This window comes from Bison bison, unplaced genomic scaffold, assembly GCF_000754665.1.
Source record: "Bison bison bison isolate TAMUID 2011002044 unplaced genomic scaffold, Bison_UMD1.0 scf7180017864238, whole genome shotgun sequence".
NCBI lineage: Eukaryota > Metazoa > Chordata > Mammalia > Artiodactyla > Bovidae > Bison > Bison bison.
In genome coordinates, this window is record NW_011494810.1 from 5,889,526 (window position 1) to 5,910,709 (window position 21,184).

Consider the following 21,184-nt stretch of genomic DNA (forward strand, 5'->3'; position numbering starts at 1 on the left):
TCCTGTTTTTTTTTTTTTTTTTTTTTTTGGCTTGGGAACTCCCCCCACAACACAGACTATCATAGTCATAAGTGAATAAAATTCTTCAAATTCTGAGCTTTCAAGTCTCAACCTCTAGCAGCCCACCTGTGCTCTCAGAGAAGATCAGAACCATCCGGCACTCTGCTCAGCATTCAGTACATGCCATTGCTTAAATCCCATCCCTGAAAGCTAACTTAAAAAAAAAAAAATTGAAATTAGACATCGGTGTCTGTGCACACAGTAAAACAAATTCCTCTCTTGCTCTGCTGCTTTCCAAAGCTCATCTGGGACTAGAGCTCAAACTGAATTCCAACTTCACACCCAGACTAGGCCTTCAGCTTGAAAGGACAAGGTGAGAACTTGGTCCATTAAACATTATGGAGTAAGTCAAGTAGCCAAGAGTCGTACTCCAAGCAAATCCAGAATGGTTTCAGATTTTTTTCAACAAAGACCTCTTCGGTTTGATTCCAACCCAGGCCCCTGAGCTGCATGAGTTCACACTGTTACATTAGGCAGGCAAGCACCAGGCTACACAGACAGAACCTTACTGCTTCCTTTTAGGGCTCAGTGGCGCCTATTCTCACATTACAATGGCTAACCTTGGATTAAAGAACACTTGGATAATAACAGCATAAACTTTTCACAGCTCACTTAAAACTTTGTAAAGGCTGGGTTTTTTATAGAGGAGAGTGCATTAATATATAAAACAAGCATGTTGTTTAGTTTAACCATTTGGCCATGTGTGTTTTCCAGGGTCACTATTTCAGGAATATATAGGCAATCTCAATGTTTTTTTAATAAAGTGAGAGAATGCAAAACTTTACAGTTCACTTGAAGAAAGCCGTAGGACCTGCATACCATGTATTAAAAACAATTATTATGCTGTTGCCAGACAGTATGGGGTATATTACCAGAGCTCCTATCATTAGGCATGCCTCAGAATAGCTCTTAAAGAATCCAGATGGTGGCTTTCAACTTCATCTCCATGGTGTCCCCTAGGAAGTATGTGTTATAATCAGTCTCCTTCTGCCTTCAGAGTTTTGTAGAGCAGACCCAACAGAGCACGGGGCTTCCTGCTGTTACTGGTGGACTGTAACTGTACTGGCCATTACTCTAAACAGCCACCAAAACGCCATGTGCGAGAGAACCCACCTGATCCACAAAAGCAAATTTGTAGCCCACGAGCAAAAACTGCTAGAGGAATTTCTCACAGAAGGCAGATCTCTCTCTTTTTTCTTTTTAATTATGCTTTTTGTTGCAATTCCACAGAAAATAAATGTGAAGGAAATGAATTTAGGATTTGGTTTTTCATAAAAATGATTTCCAATCAGGTTTTATTACCAACAAAGAAGTACTCAAGTGGGAAAGAATTATAAGATGAACAGATCAGACTCAGGTTACCTTCAGGGATAGAATTAAGCTGGGAACTTCTCTTGCTTATCTAAAAAACAGATTCTCTAAAGAAGCATAAGTTTCTAAGTGGAATCACAATAGTACAATGGTTTCAGCTTGGAAATCATGATGAAATCATCTTTTTATTTTGCTGTGAAGTTTTGTGATAACTGTTCACACACTTTGTACTGAGTTAAAACTATATGACTTTGCAGTTTGCACAGTTCTAACACTGGCTTCTCTCATAATTTAATTGGAGGTACTCATCATACATGTGTGTTAACATATATATAGTATATTTCATTAGATTTTAAAAAATATGATATTGTTAAATTAGCAGTATCAGAATTTTAAATGAATATGCCCTTTGACTCCTAAATTCATTTATAATAATTCATACCATAAGTGTTCTTTTACTTGTACGCAAAGCTATGTTTAAGCTAATTGAAATGTTTTTATTTGTAAAAAAAAAAAAAAAGAAATTATAAATTGGGAACTAGTAAAATTATTAGGGAGACCACAAATAAATTAGGTGTGTATATACTAATTTGGACTCCCAGATACAAGTTTTAAATAAATATGGAATTAACAATAGTATATATAGTATATACCTAGTACTATTTCCTACTTGTTTCATCTGTAAATATACTCACATCCATTTTGGCTGTGAATTAATTTTTACTATTTTTGCACTTTTATTTATATGGAATCCAAAAAGAGATGAGAAATGAATACATGTACTCAAGTCTTCCATCAGGAGGTGAAATCAGTTAATTTAATTGCGTTTTCATAATATTAATTTTTTAATAATTTGATTACATTCCCATTTAAAGCATGAAAAAAGATGAGGTTTTTTTGATATGTTATATGTAAGATTTTGTTTGCTCTTAACAAATTACATGATGATTCAGCATTAAATCATGATGCATTGTTAGCACTCTGATCTCACAGGCAAGTGATTGGCCTTTTCTCTCTTTTCCAGGACAGGGTAATTTAAATTAGGTCTTTTACCACATATATTTTTGAAATTTATATTTATTAATTTTTTAACATGGTAAAGTTATCACATTCTTGGTTGGGACAACCGTAAGATATATGTATTAATAAGATTTCAGTACATCCCAAAGGTTTTTGTTAATAACGTAATGGAAAGAATTTAAAATATATTACAAAAAAGGGAGAATCCATGACAGTTGTGTATAATTTCCTTTTAAAATATTATTTTCCATTAATATTTAACTAGCTATTTAGAGCAATTTTAGGGTTGCAGAAAAATAAAATATAATGTATAGAGAGTTCTTATATACTTCCCCACCTTCACACACACACACACACACACACGCACACACACAGACACCAGCTTTCCCCATGTCAACATCTTGTATAAGTACGATACTTTTGCTAGAATTAATGAGCCAATACAGTCTATTATTATTAAGTAAAGCCCATAGTTTACAGTAAGACCCCTACACATGAATCTTCAAGTTGCAAACTTTCAAAGATATAAATAAGTTCACATATCCAAACATGTAAGTTAGTTCATATGTCAGGTATACATTGTCATATGCATGCATCCTTTACAATTTGTTGTGTTTTGTGTACTTTACAGTTCTGTATAGAGTACAGTAGTACAGGATCTTTATTTCAAGACCAAAATGTCCAGAAGAAAGCATAAAAGCAGCAGAATATAGCCAATTGTGTTAGCTGGGTATCTTGGCTAACTTTGTTGGACTTACAAACATGCTCTCAGAATGAAACTCATTTGTATGTAGGAGACTTACTGTACATAATGTAAGCTTTGCAAATGTATAAAATGTATCCACCATTACTTTTCAACAAGTCTATTCATTTTTTAACTTGCTATAGCTATCTACTCAGCATTAACCTCATAGCAAAAGATTGAAGCATTTAGGCATTAAAGTCTTTTTTTTCTTTCACTTTCTGTTTGAAGTGCCCAGTGCCCTTTTACAACTACAGGCTTTGTAGTCATAAATTACAACAATTCTGATTCATACACAGGTAGAAATACATGAATCATAGCATCCCAATATGTCTCTTTCCTCAGGAGAGTCTGCAGTAGAAACCCTGTCTAGAGAGTTGACCATTTAAACCCAAAGGCATGACTTGCTTATCATGTACTTATAGATATATGAATTTGAAGGTGGCTGGGCCCTTGGAGATAGATTTACAAGGTATAGCATATTGTCAATGAGTTCACTCTAACTGTAAACAATTTACGGCTATTGATTATTTTAAAATAGGCTTTAAAAACATCTAGAATAACTTTTCTATCAATAGAGATTTATCTGGACTCTAGTTGAATTTTCATTCACCAATGTCTATTTAGGAAGTTGATCCATTGTTTCCACTGTGTGACCTTGGAAGGTTAATGTCTTCTTTAACCATTTACTATCCAATCGTATTTGAATTTTGTGTTAAAAAATAGGATAAGTTATAAATTCAAATTATGTGGCATGAAGTCTATTCTACATGTCCATCAAATTGAGCAAACAAATTTGTTTTGGGAAGAAAAGAGGGCAAAGAACAAATGTATTCCTTTCCCCAAAATTACATAATTACCTAGAATGATATGAAAGTCATCCCACAATAATATTGGAAAAATTTCATTCCTAAAATGATTTAAATTTATCATTATTAAAACAAACAGAACAAAAAAAAATTAAACTTTGACCTGAGTTCTATTCTAATCACCAAATAGAGGCAAAATATAGCATACAATAGTACACAGACGTAAGACCCAAATAAAACTTAAATCTCAATTCAGAACCTACAATTTAAATGAAATTATGCTTTATAATATAAGTCATAGTATGTATCAGCTAAAATATAATCAAGAAGATGTACCACCTTTGTCATTAAAATTCAATGTGATAGTCTACCAAAGCAAGTTTCTGATTTTTTAAGGATGTTAAGGAAAAAAACTAGTTTTTATCTGGTTAACCAAAGAGTGGGAATCATTGTAATGGAGAATTGGGCTAGCTGGCTCATCTTTATAATCCGACATTTACACAGGTCTTTATATTTTCAAAATGTTCTACAACCATTTTTCCTAGTTCCATAGATATAACCTGGAGAAGTAAATTAATTGTTCAATTCACATTTTACAAATGAGCACAAAGAAGCAAAGTGAGATTAAGCAAATCAGATGCAAAGCCAAGATAAGAAATTCTTGCCCTGGCAGGCTTCATCCACAGCTTTTCTGTGCCTCAAGGAATCCTAAATCTTTCTATTTGAAAATTTCTGAAGAGAACTAAGCTGTCAAACGCACACTCACAATCAAGACTCCTCATCATTCTAGCCCAGGTGGCCCAATTATAGATTTAACCTGAAGTAAGTTCTGATCTATTGGTAAAATAATATGGCAAGTCATGGTTACTACAGTCTTAATCTCTTACTTTAAAACAGTCTTCAAAGACTAACATGCCTTTAACCATGAGTAAACTATCTTTTCAGCTCTGCTCATTCTTTTTCTGCTCTTATTAGAACAGTACTGCCACTGTGCAGGTTCCACTTGCAACACCCCAGGAAGTTCTGTGAATCTGCCTCAATATTACAGGGAAGAAAGGAGAACCATAAAAAACAGCACATAAATGTGGGGAAATAATAGGGTCATTGTCTGGCATTTGATTGAGTAATTTGATCAGAGGGCAGAATTCACATGACTTAGCCCAAGTGGGCCTGTATACTTTCCTTTCTTTCATTTCTTGGGTTCAGTCCACCCCATCACCTACCACCCCCTGCCCACAATGAATTTATACACAGAACCACCTTACATGGCCTCAGTGTTCTCCCCGTGGATAACATAAAGCTGAAAAAAGCCATTTCCTCTTAGGAGGTAAAGATGCCACTTAAAGGATTAAATGCTCTTATTATACAGTTCATCTGGATGATAAATTGAATTTTTCAGTTTTGAAAAGATTTCTAAAGGAATTCAGATGTTTGAAGTAGAATATGACTTTTTTTAGGAGCTTCTGTTGGGCGAATATAACCATTTATTAAGGGATAATTTGCTGCAGTGTAGCATTTGATCCATGATCTGGATCAAACCCCAAACCTACAAAATTAACTTTGTCAATTTGAGGATTAGACTTCTTGGAAATAATATGTATGATTAAAAACTTGAAAACAAATTAATTAAAAGAACAAATTCAATTTCTTGAACCTGTCATAAATTTTGCTATTTTTGGTGAATGGCATTTTAAGAGCCCAGAGAGTTAACAAGGCCTAATGGTGGCAAAAGTAGATGAAATTATTTTTAAAAAATGAATTTATCATCTTTAGAAGCACCCAAGGCAATGGCACCCCACTCCAGTACTTTTGCCTGGAAGATCCCATGGACGGAGAAGCCTGGTAGGCTGCAGTCCATGGGATCGCTAGAGTCGAACACAACTGAGCGACTTCACTTTCACTTTTCACTTTCATGCATTGGAGAAGGAAATGGCAACCCACTCCAGTGTTCTTGCCTGGAGAATCCCAGGGACGGGGGAGCCTGGTGGGCTGCCATCTATGGGGTCGCACAGAGTCGGACACGACTGAAGCAACTTAGCAGCAGCAGCAGCAGTACTTTTCAAAATAAAATAAATCTACTTAAAATGTATTTTATATTCTTCAAATGCCACTAAACAAAGCAATAAAGTTACAACTCAACATTGGTGAGTACTATGCATATGTTACAGTTTCTTCTAGTTCATTCTTAGAAAATAAATAATAAAGTAGGAATTTATTGCTTAAATTATATATTGACTTCCAAGTTAGAAACTCAAAGTACAAAAAAAAGATGTGATCACGCATAAAATTTGGAAAAAAAATTATTTTCATATTTATTAAGCTTTTATATATATTGTTTCTAGAAAAAATTCAATCACAAATACTATACTGACACCATAGGTATCTATGCATATTTGTAAACCCAAGTTTTATATATATGTGAAAGTTACTAAATGTCACTCTAAAAAAAGCAGATAGCCATAATTAAGTGTAAACATGGACGCTGTTCTGAACAAGAGTCCCAGACATCAAAACTAGACTTTCACTCAGTCTGCATCTGTTTGTTAATTCAAACTTAGCATTCTAGTTTAAGAATTATTTCTTAACCATTTGTACTGACAATTCGAAAATCAAACTTTTTAAATGAGAATAATCATTATGATGTCTAATGTTTCCAAGTTTGTTATTCATGTCTTAGGGATCACATAAATTTTGTTTTATAATTCAGTTCTCCCTCCATTAAAATAAATTAAAACAATGCCTTTCAGAACTATGTGTACATCTCCTTGCTCACTAAACTGACTGAATAAAAACTATTCTTTTCCATCTATTCCTGTCATTTTGACATTAATAAGCTATCAGTGACTTGTGTTTGAGTGGTAGAATTGTGTTCAGGAGTGGAGTGACATTCAGTTCCCTGAGTCAGGTAATGGAGCCTATATTTTATGGAGGCATGCCTCTGATTTTACTAGCCTTTTCTAAGTACATTAACAGCATAAGCTATATTTTTGAAAGCATCTATAAATTATAAAAATGGTACAGATGTAACATTGTATGCCTATAATTATATGCCTAAATGCCCTAAGAACATGCTGGTATACCCCAACCCTGTAAAAAACCAAAAGAATGCCCTTGAAATTCATTTTAATTCCTCCAAATTGACCTGTACTAGATGTCAGGAATGAAAATCAATGGTTATTTATATTATATCCACAAAGCACTATACAGTTACAAGGCCAATATAAAATGATTATCAGTTTGTCATTTTCTCCCTTTTTTATTTTACGTCATTTGAAATCACTTACATAATAAATCAAAGAAATAGGAGTAAATGTATAAATGTTCGGGATTAAATGTTCCTAACTTTTAACAAGGGTACATAGAAACTGATGTATTTACAAGTGAATTCTACCACAAATTCTACCAGGTCTCTTTGCCAGTCCTTTTCCCCACACTCCAGCCCAAAGAAGGTGAGCTCTAGTTATAGATCCCATCTGCCATGCAAATCATGTCTTCAGATAGGGAATGAAATCCCTTACACTCTTTTAATTTCTTCCAGAGTATTCCTTGCTATACCCAGCTCTTACGCAAGCTCATAAGCTCTAAATTACATTGCTTGTATTGCTAATGATGGGCATTGTTCATTTTGAAACATCCTCTTTGCTTCCATTTTTAATGATATAATAAAAATAAAGACATTCAAGATGTAAAAGTCCATAACCCTGGAAAGACAGCACTGAAAGAGACCTCAGAAATCACTAAGCCTAGAGTGGTATTTCTCATTCATTTCTTTAGTATCACTCCCCAAGAAGAGTTTTTAGGCATTGTCTTCCACATTGCCCCCAATTTCAACATTATAGATCTATTTATATCTGTGTACATATTCTATGTATATCTGCACTTTATACATAAAGAGAGGAGGAATTCTTTCCCCTTAACAACAATTTTTTATCCCCTTTGGGCAAAATCACCTTTGAGTTGAATATATTTTTCAGTTAAAGAAATATGAGCCAAAAAGAGCCAGTAAAATGATAGCGTATCCTGTCAAAATTATCTTAGTAAACTTACAGTGAGGCAAAAGCTGGAGTTTCCACCTTTGACCATCATTAGTATAATATTGAGATACATTACCTCTGGAAGAGATCTGAGGGAAGAAATAACACTACTTTTAATTATGTGTCCCTATCTAATATATTCCCTTATTTTTCTTTCATTGATTATATGGATACTCTTCCCTTTTGTCATGCTGGTAATATTAAAAGAACACATGACTTCTTTCTCAAATCTTTTATGACTTCTTTTTCTCGTTTAATTTTTCTCTGTTTATCACAATAGCACCTTTTCATAGCATCTTTCATCAACAGAAAATCAGCTTAAAGATACATAAATATTCATAGTATGCAAGAACATACACACACGTATATAATTCATACATAACTACATGCACATATACATTTTAAGGTGAAGAAAGGCCACACACGGTGACATTCTATACTGCTAAAGACCAGAGGACACTGTAATGTATAACAGATTGTAGACATTGTTCATGATGACATTTAAACATTTCAGTTTCACACCTAATCATGACAAATTTCTGACTAATGCCATTCTTTTCAGTGCAGCTTATGGAACTAAACCACTTAATATTACAACAACTGACAACTTAATAGTGAATAGTTCAGAAGCCTAATCAATAAAAATAGATCCTAGACCAGGGCAAAAGGCAATGGAGTAGGATTCAGAAGAAGGTGGCTGACTCAGCTCCCTTCAAATAAATCAAATGAATCACTCAAAACTCTATGGAAATAATAGCTAAGAAGAACCTCAGAAATTCTGATTAGGCAGAAGTGTTTTTATGTGATGTGTGTTGGTCTTTGTTGTTCACTAAAAGGACAAGTTTGGCAGGGCTTAAATTTCATGGTCAAAGTGGTATAGCTTGTGTCAGAGAGGTTTTTTGTGGGTTTATGAAAAGAATATGGAGCTCAAAGACAGCATTCTGGTGCTTGCCCCAGCTCCTTCCTTTCTGATTCTCTTTCTCTGGGAAAGTTTCTTAACTTTCTGAGTCTGGGTCCCTCTTGTTTTAGGCATAAGCTATTTGTGAGGTTAAATGAAATAATGACCATGACTTATACACGAGGCTTCCAGTTGTTCACAAAAATAAGGCAGTCCTATTTCTCATTATTGATATCCTATAGTAACTGCTACTTAGTGTTTCCTAATCCAAAAGTCAATCAAGTAAGATTTTGTTTTGCATTTACTTTCAACAGGACAATATTAAACTATGAACAAAAGATGATTTTGAGAACATCGTCATATCCCTCAATGTCTTAATGACAGATAATGAAAGATACAGGCATTGAGTAATGAGTTCTATAAAAAGGACTCTTAGAATTAGTTTTTCTTACTCCTCAGCATAGATCATCAGGCTTTACCCTCTACATCCAGGACATCTTGCTATGAAAGTGTGCCACATGGTTCTAAACACTGAAGCACAGCAAAGTGATAGTAATGGGGTTAAAGTTTGGGCAGAGGAGATTGCATAGGGGAGGATAGAGACTTAGTATAACTCTCATTTCAAAAAAAAGAAAAAGGAACTTTTATACAACTTGGCATGTGCTCATGTTGGTATTGGAGAAGGCAATGGCACCCCACTCCAGTACTCTTGCCTGGAAATCCCATGGATGGAGGAGCCTGGTAGGCTGCAGTCCATGGGGTCGCTAAGAGTCAGACACGACTGAGCAACTTCACTTTCACTTTTAACTTTCATGCATTGGAGAAGCAAATGGCAACCCACTCCAGTGTTCTTGCCTGGAGAACCCCAGGGACGGAGGAGCCTGGTGGGCTGCTGTCTATGGGGTTGCACAGAGTTGGACATGACTGAAGCGATGCAGCAGCAGCAGCATGTTGGTATATCTTTAAGTTCTAGGAAGAATTAGGTGCCAGTTATTCTCATTTCCCTAGTTCCCCAAAGGTGAATGTATAACAGATAAGTATACCAATTTGAAGTTTTGATAAAGAGGTACAGCATGCATGCCATCTTCTCAGTAAGGCTGATACTCTTGTGGCCAGAATGGCCAGGACAGGAGAGATGAGTATCCCTTTTAAAGGTTCTTAGTGCTTACATCATGTTGCACCATGTCTTAAAAGTTCTTTGAGGGTATATCCTCTATCACCACTACCCTGCCAGATTGGAATCTCCTGGAAATTAGGGATCATGTTAGGGAATGGCAACCCACTCCAGTATTCTTGCCTGGGAAATCCCATGGATGGAGAAGTCTGGCAGACTATAGTCCATGGAGTCACAGAGTTGGACATGAGTGAGCAACCTCACTTTTTTTTTTTTTTTTTTACATTTTATTCATTTTCTATCCTGATAACGACAGAAATGACTGCAGTACATGCTACACATTCAGTGAATGTTTGTTAATTTAAAATGAACACAGAGAAACCACAAACATGTTAATGTTTTCATGCTTTTTTTTACATTGATAGTTTGTGATCATACAACATTCTATGTTAACAGTGTATCCTTTAAAATTCCATACACACAGGTCTAAAATATAGTCTACAAAATAAAGGGAACAGCTATAATCTTATGAAATAAAACTCTAAAGAGAAGAAAAAGTAAATTATTAGAAAACCCTATTTGAATTTATTATAGTAAATTCCAGTTCTAATCTATATTTGCCTTTTGTTTATAATGCTATTGCTCTTCTGAGCAATTTGTTTTAAAGCATGTTTCTGAAGGTTAAATTAGACTTAAAAGTAAATTTCTACCTTTTACCTTTACAAACTACACCCCTGCTCCTTGAGGAGTCAAGAGAGTTTCTGATGAAGATTTCAACACAATTATTATATCACGTGGCATGTCTTTTCACTGACCAAGACTCTCTACCTCATCCAAGTTAGGTTGAACGCTAATTTTGCTTTTAGTCATTAATTTGTTACTTTCTCAATTGTTCTACATTCTTAATTGCTAGCAGGCAAAAGACTTCTGTATAACCAAGCATGTTTGACTCTGAGAAGCTAGAAGTTAGAAGGGCCTGTCTATATGCATATGCTTTTGTCTTCTCTAGTCAAAAGCTTCTGATCAATAGACTTAAGAGCTATTTCTAGCGACCTAGCATAGAACTGAAAATTGAACGTTCTTTCAGCCAAGACTGCCCAATAGTAATTCATGAACTGTATACAGTCTGTTGAGTTGTCCCACGCTTCAGCAGTTTACAGGGAGTACAGATTATTAGAATTGAGTTGGGCTTGATATTTGCTCACGCCTCTGTTACGGTTTGTGGCTACTGATTTTTTAGAAGGCACAGATACTGTGCCTATCCACCCAAAGGATGGTTTAGGCATATGGTTGGGCTCTATGAAGAAATGGTCTTAACTGCTGAAGCCAATTTGTTTTTTGTAACATTGGTGTTACCCAGGATAGTTTTACTTGGTAAATGGTAAACAGTGATGTTGGTGGTGTTATGCGCTCATGTTAGTGTGTATTAGAATTATGTGACCAGCACATCAGACCCATGGTTTCTTATATGTCACTGCTCAAGAGGAGGCTAATAATACTACTTAGAATTGAAAAAACTATGTCTGTGATGCAAGCATAATCATTTTTTGGGAAACATTATACCAAACTTGATTCCTTAAAGACAGAAAGCAGATTAAGTCATGCATATTGAGAAGTTTTATCATTTTAACCTGTCTTTTCACTTTCTGATATAACAAAGCTAAGTATCAGGATATTCAGCTCGAGATCAAGATAAATACATATGAGATTTTTCAGAAATAAAAGTTTCAGGGTGTTAATTCAGCTCCAGTGACTTGTGGATTTAGATTCAATGAAGGTCAAATTGTTTCTCCTAAAACATAACTGCTGCTGCAGCTGCTTCTGCTAAGTCGCTTCAGTCGTGTCCGACTCTGTGCGACCCCATAGACGGCAGGCCACCAGGCTCCCCCGTCCCCGGGATTCTCCAGGCAAGAACACTGGAGTGGGTTGTCATTTCCTTCTCCAATGCATGAAAGTGAGAAGTGAAAGTGAAGTCGCTCAGTCGTGTCTGACTCTTAGCGACCCCACAGACTACAGCCTACCAGGCTCCTCCGTCCATGGGATTTTCATAAACACAATTAATTTTTGTGAATGCTAAGTCACTTCATCATGCCCGATTCTTTGTGACCCTACAAACCATAGCCTGCCAGGCTCCTCTGTCCATGGGATTCCCTGAGAATGCTGGAATGGTTTCCCATGCCCTTCTCCAGGGGATCTTCTCCACCCAGAGATTGAACCCCCATCTCTTAGGTCTCCTGAATTGGCAGGTGGGTTCTTTACCACTAGCACCACCCAGGACACCCAGTTAACCTATATACAGTTATTAATTTTGTTTCCAGGCATTCACAGCATAAAGAAGTACAATAGTCATAGTCCAGTTTACCAAAAATATGAATATATTTCCAGGAGACATTTTTCTAAATCTGACTCGAAGTGGATATGTTGCTGAAAAAGTAACTATATTTTAATTTCACTTCTGACATTGTTTCACAAGGAAATGAGGACAAGGCCTCATTGCCCTATTTTTGTTCTTTGCTCTCGAATAAAGCCAATCTCCATTCCATGAAGCATAAAGCTCATCATGGTCTAGCCTCTGCCTGTGTTCTAACTTCATCCTTCTCAATCTCCCTCTTAATTCACTTCAACCCAGACATCAGAGATTTCTGCAATTCTGGGCTAAAAAACTCTTTCCCAAGGACCTTTTCCCATACTATTCCCTCTGCCAGGAACACTTTTCCTCTAACCCTTTGCACATCATTCTCTTCTCAAGGTATCAGCTAAAATTCATTCTCTCAAAAGAGCATTCACTACTAAGCTATTCAAGAGAAATCTTCTCTCTGCTCTTTTCTTCATTTCCTTCCTAAGAAATAGGTATTTGCTATGGCTCAGGGAGTAAAGAATCCACCTGCAATGCAAGAAACATGGGTTCAATCCCTGGGTTGGAAACATCCCCTGAAAAAGGAAATGGCAACCCACTCCAGTACTCTTGCCTGGAGAATCCTTGGACAGAGGAGCCTGGTGGGCTACAGTCCATGGGGTCGTAGAGTCCAATACGACTGAGGGACAACACACAGACACATCTTTTCTTTAGTTACTTTGTGTTTGTGTGTGGATGTGAGTGAATGTGTGTGTGTGTGTGTGTGTAGCTCTCTTTGCCTTGAATTAAATCCATTAGGCTATATCAATTTACATTCCCAGCAGCAGTGCAAGAGGGTTCCCTTTTCTCCACATCCTCTCAAGCTTTTCTTTGTAGATTTTTTGAGGATGGACACTCAGACAGGTGTGAGGTGATACCTCATTGGAGTTTTGATTTGCATTTCTGTAATAATGAGCTGGGCTTCCCAGATGGCTCAGAGGTAGAGAATCTACCTGCCAGAGCAGGAAATGCTAGAGATGCAGGTTCCATTCCTGGCTCAGAAAGATCCCCTGGAGGAGGAAATGGTCACCCACTCCAGTATTGCCTGGAGAATCCCATGGGCAGGGGAGCCTGGTGGGCTACAGTCCACAGGCTTGCAAAGAGCTGGACCTAACTGACCTCTCACACACACAATCATGAGTTGTATTGAGCATTTTTTCATGTATCTGTTGGCCATCTGTGCATCTTCTTTGGAGAAATGTCTGTTTAAGTCTTCTGCCTATTTTTTGATTGGGTTATTTCTCTGATACTGAGCTGCATGTGCTGCTTGTATATTTTGGAAGTACTTTAACTAGATATTGCAAAATTTCTTTCATTAAGATTGTGTCATTTTAAATCCCCACCAGCAATGATGTGAATGACTGATTCCCCACAGACTCAGCGTGAAAATGTATTAACATGTATTTTAATTCTGTCAATATGGAATGGCAAGAAAATATGTTTCACTATAGTCTGTATACATGTTATGAGTGAGCTTGAACATACTGTCAAATGTTTAAGAGCCATTTTTACACATTTTAGTGAATGTGTCATTGATGTTCTGCTTTTCCTAAAAATAAAATGAACCTTCTATTGTGGAAACATTAAAAAATAAAGCCATTAGGACACAAATTTACTATTGTTTTGTTCATCATTTTTTTTCTGCTTAATAGCATACCCAATGTTTGCACACAGTAGGTCCCTATGAAATATTTTTGAAAGGTTTAATGAGTACCTGTCTTACTGGTAATTTCTTCCAATTTTGAATGTTTCAATCATCCTATCAAAGTTCTTGAATAAATTCTGTTTTCAATACAATATTAAAAACATAAAATAGGACAAATTATGCTTTGCTCCTTTTAAAATTAGTCATTCAAAACTAAACCTGAAGTATGACTCTCAACATTCAGGTTCAGCACCTTAGCTTTGTATTTGGAAAGTATGATGAATCTCTCACTTGAACAAAAGCTCATACCAATTTAAAACACTAAACTCCAGGGTGTCAGGAACCATCCTCACTTTATAGTCTTAGCAATGCAGTTTTTCTTACTGCAATGTTTTGTTGATTAATTATCCAGCTAGTAACTAGCCACTATTTTCTTCAGTTTTCTTTGTTGAAATCTATTTTTCTCTTTGACATTCAGGTTTTTCTATTTTCATGGTGTCATTTTCCCATCTATCATTTTCTCTTTTATTTTCCTAAAGAAATGAGTCACCTGAACATATCTTTGATGCCTCATCTTCCGGCACAGGTGAAGGAAAATGTGTAACATCTCAGCTGTTTGTTGAATTCATATTTTTCAGTTCCAATTATGTTCTCTGAATTACAAGTTATATGTTTTTAAATGAAAATGTTTTCTTTTTTCACAAAGCCATATCATTCCAACTTTCCTGTTGTATAAATGAATTGTTTAATCAATTCAACAAACATCTGTTCAACACTGGCAAGATGGCTGACACTGTCCTAGGCTCTAGGAAACAGCCAAGAACAAAATATTAAGTCCATGTTTTCATGGACTTCCAGCTGGTCAGGAACCTTCTAGTTAGAACATGCGTTAATGTACACAACATGCAAACACATCTACACACCTTTCCTGCATAGGCCTGCTAAAACATATGGATCCTACACAGGGGAAAGGAGAGAATGTATACTGAGAGTTAATTATTAGTACTTGTTACATTATTACTGTTTATTTTATTAACTAAATCCAGGAAATAAATTAAAAAATTTTCCTAATAATTAAGAATATACTATGTAATCTCTGGCATCCAGGAACATATTATCCAGTTAGAAAAATAAAACATAGGATAATTGAACTAATAACATGACTGGATTTCTAATCATGGTATGTGTGCTCGTGTGTGCTCAGCTGCCCAGTTATGTCTGACACTTTGCAACTCTGTGGACAGTAGCCCGCGAGGCTCCGCTGTCCATGGGATTCTCCAGGCAAGAATACTAGAGTGAATTGCCATTTCCTCCTCCAGGGCATCTTCCTGACCTCCATCTCCTGTGGCTCCTGCATCGGCATGCAGATTCTATACCACTGAGCTACCCAAGGAAGCCTTAATCATGGTGTAATCGCCTTCAAAGCAGGATTTCCTCACCTCTTTCTCCAACTTCAATTCTAACTACTATGAGCACTTTATGCTTTAAGCATTGACACTTTTCTAGAAAAATGCAATGTCCTTGTCTGGAAAATGCCATGTCCTTTCACCATCCCATGCTTTTGCAGATGCTGTTTCAAGTTTTTGGCTTTGTATTCTTACCTGCAAACCTTTTCTTGATCCCTCAAGGCCAAAGTATAGTGACAATACTTACCTAAGACCCTGGTTCACAGAGGTACTCAATAAATGGTGTTGAATGAACTAGTGAATATAGAAACATGTGAAGTTACTGTGAATGCTCAGTCAATGATGCAAATACACAAATCCTCAAGGTTCGAAATAAGAGAGAAAGCATGCTCAAGATAAGCATTCAGAAAGGAAAGGAACTATTCTTAAAAAGTGTGAAAACAACTTTGTATGTCAGAGAATGAGAAACTATTTTATAGATACAACAGAAACATGATTTAGAAGCATATGATAACACATTTATTTTCTTCACTCTTGATATGTATATTTTACCTAATGCTCATGATGAAATTTACTCTTGCTTGGAAAACCCTATGGACAGAGGAGCCTGGTGGGCTGCAGTCCATGGGGTCGCTAAGAGTCGGACACGACTGAGGGACTTCCCTTTCACTTTTCACTTTCATGCATTGGAGAAGGAAATGGCAACCCACTCCAGTGTTCTTGCCTGTAGAATCCCAGGGACAGGGGAGCCTGGTGGGCTGCCATCTATGGGGTCGCACAGAGTTGGACACGACTGAAGCGACTTGTAGCAGCAGCAGCAGCATGATGAAATTACAAGAACAACTTTCCCTTTGCACTGAAATTTCATGTAAGCTATCTATCAATCAATAAACTCATTACTGAATAGAGATATATTAATACATTTTGTTACCTGAATGTTATTGACTGGAGGTGTTTCAGTATCCACTTTCATAAAAAATCATAGGCTACAGGTGTTAGTGTCTGCAAAAATCCCCCAGGTTAATAATGTGTTAAGAAAATGAGCTGGTACATTAAGTTTGTGACCTTTGTTTCCTTCTTGAAGAAAAGCATTCCTTTCCCTCACAGCTAAGTGAATTTTCCAAATTAAAGTCTCTTGATAGATGTCAACAGGTTCACTTCCAACTCTTAATTTTTAAACCCTTCCTGGTTATATCTATAAAGCAAAACTAAAGAATAAACTTAAATATTTAAGATTTATCAATGCAGCCCATTTTGAATATACTGCCCTCAATATACCATGTACCTAAAGTATTAATAATTACTTATTACAGAAACAACTATGTGAATAATATATAATAGAAATAAAGTCACAAAGTTATTTCAATCTTCTCAAGGTAAGTGAAGACAAATTGTTTTTTTGGATTGGGTAGATGCACACTATTCTTTCCCTATGAGCAGAATGCATTTTCTGTCTGTAACAAACATTCTCTGCTTAGAGTTAAAATTTTTCTGTATACTTCACTAATGTGAAAAACTCCAGTTCAAGCTAGAGTTTTCTTGCTTTAATAATGATACCTAATTTGAGCCTTAGAATTGCCTCCAAATCTGTAACTCCATTTCTGCATGACTCTGAACTTGTTAGTAGAGATGCTTCATTCTATACAATGTGAGGAGAAGTGTGGAGGCTAGTCATGACCTCTGGAGTCTGCTCATGCAACTCCACAATTCTGTGGTTCTCTGAGTGGTTTTATAATCTCCTATAGTCACCCAGGAAAGGATTTTCTTCTCTTTGGAATTTCTCCCAGGCTTGACAGAGAGTGAATCTCCCAGCCTTGAATTTGTTACCTGAAGTTCAGGTCAATATGTTGTTAAATGATTATTTTCCAAAAATAGGTAATGTCATGGCTCATACAAATATAATATGAATACTTAACGAATATTTTATTTAACTTATTCATTAATGGGGGATTCAGTAAGATATTACTATCAATAAAATGGTGACCTCACTTATATAGGTCAATCAAAATTCTGAAGCATATTAATAAAAATACACAAGACTGTCCTTCTATGGGATAATAAACAATTGCATTTCATCAGATGAAGCTGACTTACATTTCTATGGACAAGAGTTATCTGCATAATTATTAATTTTCCACAAATATTGTAAAAATCACTGAAAGGCAGTGAAAAGTGGAGATAAGACAGCAAGAAGCATAAGATAGGAGACTGAGTATTCTTTGAGGATTTTTCCACAACTTTTCCATACAGAGATCCTCCAACTTAAATAGAAAATCACATCTCTTTTCTTATTATAAGTTATTCAATCACCTTGCAAATATTAAGATATGTTAAGACATATATTTATTATCAAAATAGATATGTGCAGAAATTTCAAATTTGAGAGATGATAGAATCATCATTGTATATAAAATGCCTCTTTTCAGATTGATTTTAGAAACAGAATCTTTTGTTCAAGCAAAATGTAAATCACTTGAAAATAGAGCTCCCCTGGTTAAAGTTTGGGATTTGGAGAGTTTTTAAAGTATATAAATAGCCAAAAGGTGGAAACAATCCAAATGATCATCAGTAGATGAATGGATAAGCAAAACTGTGGCATACACATATAATGGAATATTATTCAGTCATAAAAAGGAATGAAATTCTGATACATTCACAATCTTGAAAATGTTTTCCTAAGTGAAATAAGTCAGACATAAAAGGGCAAATATTATATTACTCTACTTATATGCGGTATCCAGAACAGAAAAATTCATAGAGATAGAAGAGACAATAGTCAGTACTAGGGACAGAGGGGATGAGATAAATGGGGAGTTATTACTTAAAGAATACAGTGTTTCTGTCCAGGATGATAAAAAAAAAAATGTTCTGGAAATGGATAATGGTGCTTGTTGCACAACATTTTGAATGTATTAATATCAATGAATTATACAATTAAAAATAGTTAAAATGTTAAATTTTATGCATATTTTACTATAGTAAAAATACCAAAAAAATCTGATTTATATTAATAATAAGGAGTGTACAAAAGGTACCTCATCATAAACAGTTTATTTTACTTACTACTACTAAGTCTAACATAGTTCTCACTGTCAGTTAGTTACAAACCTAAGCCTCTACTTGTATCCAGATTTTCTAGTTCCTAACCTAGTTATTCTTAATGAGATCCTATATAGATCTTAAAGTTTTTATTTCAGATCTCAAGGACTTCTAAGATAATAATAAAAGATCCATCATGCTGCTGCTGCTGCTAAGTTGCTTCAGTCGTGTCCGACTCTGTGCGACCCCATAGATGGCAGCCCACCAGGCTCCCCCATCCCTGGGATTCTCCAGGCAAGAACACTGGAGTGGGTTGCCATTTCCTTCTCCAATGCATGAAAGTGAAAAGTGAAAGTGAAGTCGCTCAGTCGTGTCCAACTCTTAGCGACCCCATGGACTGCAACCTACCAGACTCCTCCATCCATGATATCTACGCAATATTAAGACTTACTATATAGACATAGCAACCAAAATAGTATATTTCTGACAAAGGGATTGAAAAGGAACCAATAGGAGAAACAAGAAATAGTCCCCACACAAATGTGCCTAACTCATTTTCTACAGAAGTGGAATAGCCATTTGATAGAGAATAATCTTACCAAATGCTGCTGGAACAATTGCATATCCATAGGTAAAAATACAAATATTGACCTAAACCTCACAGTTTATTCAAGAATTAACTCAAAATGGATTACAGACTTAAAACACACAACATTTAGGGAAAATATAGAGAAAAGCCTCAAGTCTAGTGTTAGACAAGGAGCTCTTAGACTTATAACCAAAATCATAATCCATAAAAAGAAAATTTGATAAATTGGATTTCACCATTTTCATTTTGAAAGTTCACATAAAGAGGATGAAGAGATAAATTATAGACTGGGAAAAAAGTTTACAGATGTTCAACAAAAGAGTAGTATTATGATTATAGAGGGAAACTTCAAAACTTCATAGTACGAAAACAATCCGGTAACAAAATGGGCTAAAGATATAAGAGTTATTTCAATGAGAAGATACACAGGTTGCCAACAAGCTATGAAGAGATGTTCCACTTCATAGTCATCAGGGAAATGCAAGATGAAAACCACTGTACTACACACCCATTAGAATAGCTAACATGAAGAAACAAACAAACAGTGACCATTCAAATTCTGGCAAGACTGAAGAGAAGCTGGATCTCTCACACGTAGGTGATCCAAAAATAAGATTCTAGAAATAGTCTGAGGGACAGTTTACCCGTTTCTTTTCAAATTAACAGACAATTATCATATGACCTAGTAATTACCCTCTTGGGCATTTATCCTTCAGAAATGAAAACTTATACTCATATAAAAGGTTGTATGCGAATGCTCATAGCAGCTCTGTTTGTAATAGTCAAGAATGGGAATCAGTCCAGGTGCCATTCAATAGGTGGTTAAGCAAACGGCGGCATATCCAAACCATGAGATACCACGAAGCAGTAAAAGGAAAGAACACACAGCAACTGAAATGAACCTCAAGGGCATTATACTTAGTGAAAAAGGTCAGCCTCAAGAAGTTACACATGGTATGATTACATTTATATGACATTTTGGAAACGACAAAATCCTAGAAATGAAAATTTAAAAAGTAGGGGGAGTCAGTTCAGTTCAGTCGCTCGGTTGTGTCCGAATCTTTGCGACCCCATGAATCACAGCACACCAGGCCTCCCTGTCTATCACCAACTCCCGGAGTTCACTCAGACTCACGTCCATCGACTTAGTGATGCCATCCAGCCATCTCATCCTCTGTCGTCCCCTTCTCCTCCTGCCTCCAATCCTTCCCAGCATCAGAGTCTTTTCCAATGAGTCAACTCTTAGGTTTTGTTATAAACACAAGTGCGACACGAGGTATACTTGTGGTAGTAAATACACACATCTACACATGTGAGAATATCACATAGAACTAAATCCACAGCCACACAAGTACCACTGGGGAAATCTGAGTTTTCTGGGTAGATTATATCAATCTCAGTACTGTGTGAAATTATTTTCTAGTTCAAAAAATATTACCATTGGAGGGACCTGAGTATAGTGTGTGACAACCGTGCATTTTTTCTTAAAACTGCATATAAATCTACAATTACTTAAACAAAAAATTTCAGTTAAAACATAAGTCTACAAAAAGAACATTCCAAAACAAGAAAAGTATCTAGGAAGTTACAAAAATGATATCATATATAAAACAAAAAACCAATCCAGAAGCTGAAGTAAAATATGGGGCAAAAAGTAAAGGAGTTAACCATTCTGGCCAGAAGGTCGATATCCGAATATCATGAGTCTAGAAAGAGTTAACAGAGAAAATACAGAAAGGAAAGCATTAAACAAATACCACATAAAAAATTACCAGGATTGAAAACTTCAAAGTAATTGTGATGTATAAATGCACAGAACAATGTGTAAAAAATACCAGCAGCAAGGCACACCATGCTGATTTTCAGAAATACTAAGAATCAAGTCAGGATTCTACAACAGTTTATAGTGAGACAAATTAGGTCACATATAAGAGACTGGGGACCAAAACACTGTAATTCTCACTCAGAAGTTAAAAATAGGTAATGCTACAAAATTCCAAGAGGAAATATCTTATGGTCTAAATTCTACACCTAGTTAGACTATCAATCAAATATAAAAGTAAAATAAAGGCATTTTCAGGCATTTGAGGTAGCAAAAGTTTAACTTGTGGTGCAAACTTTT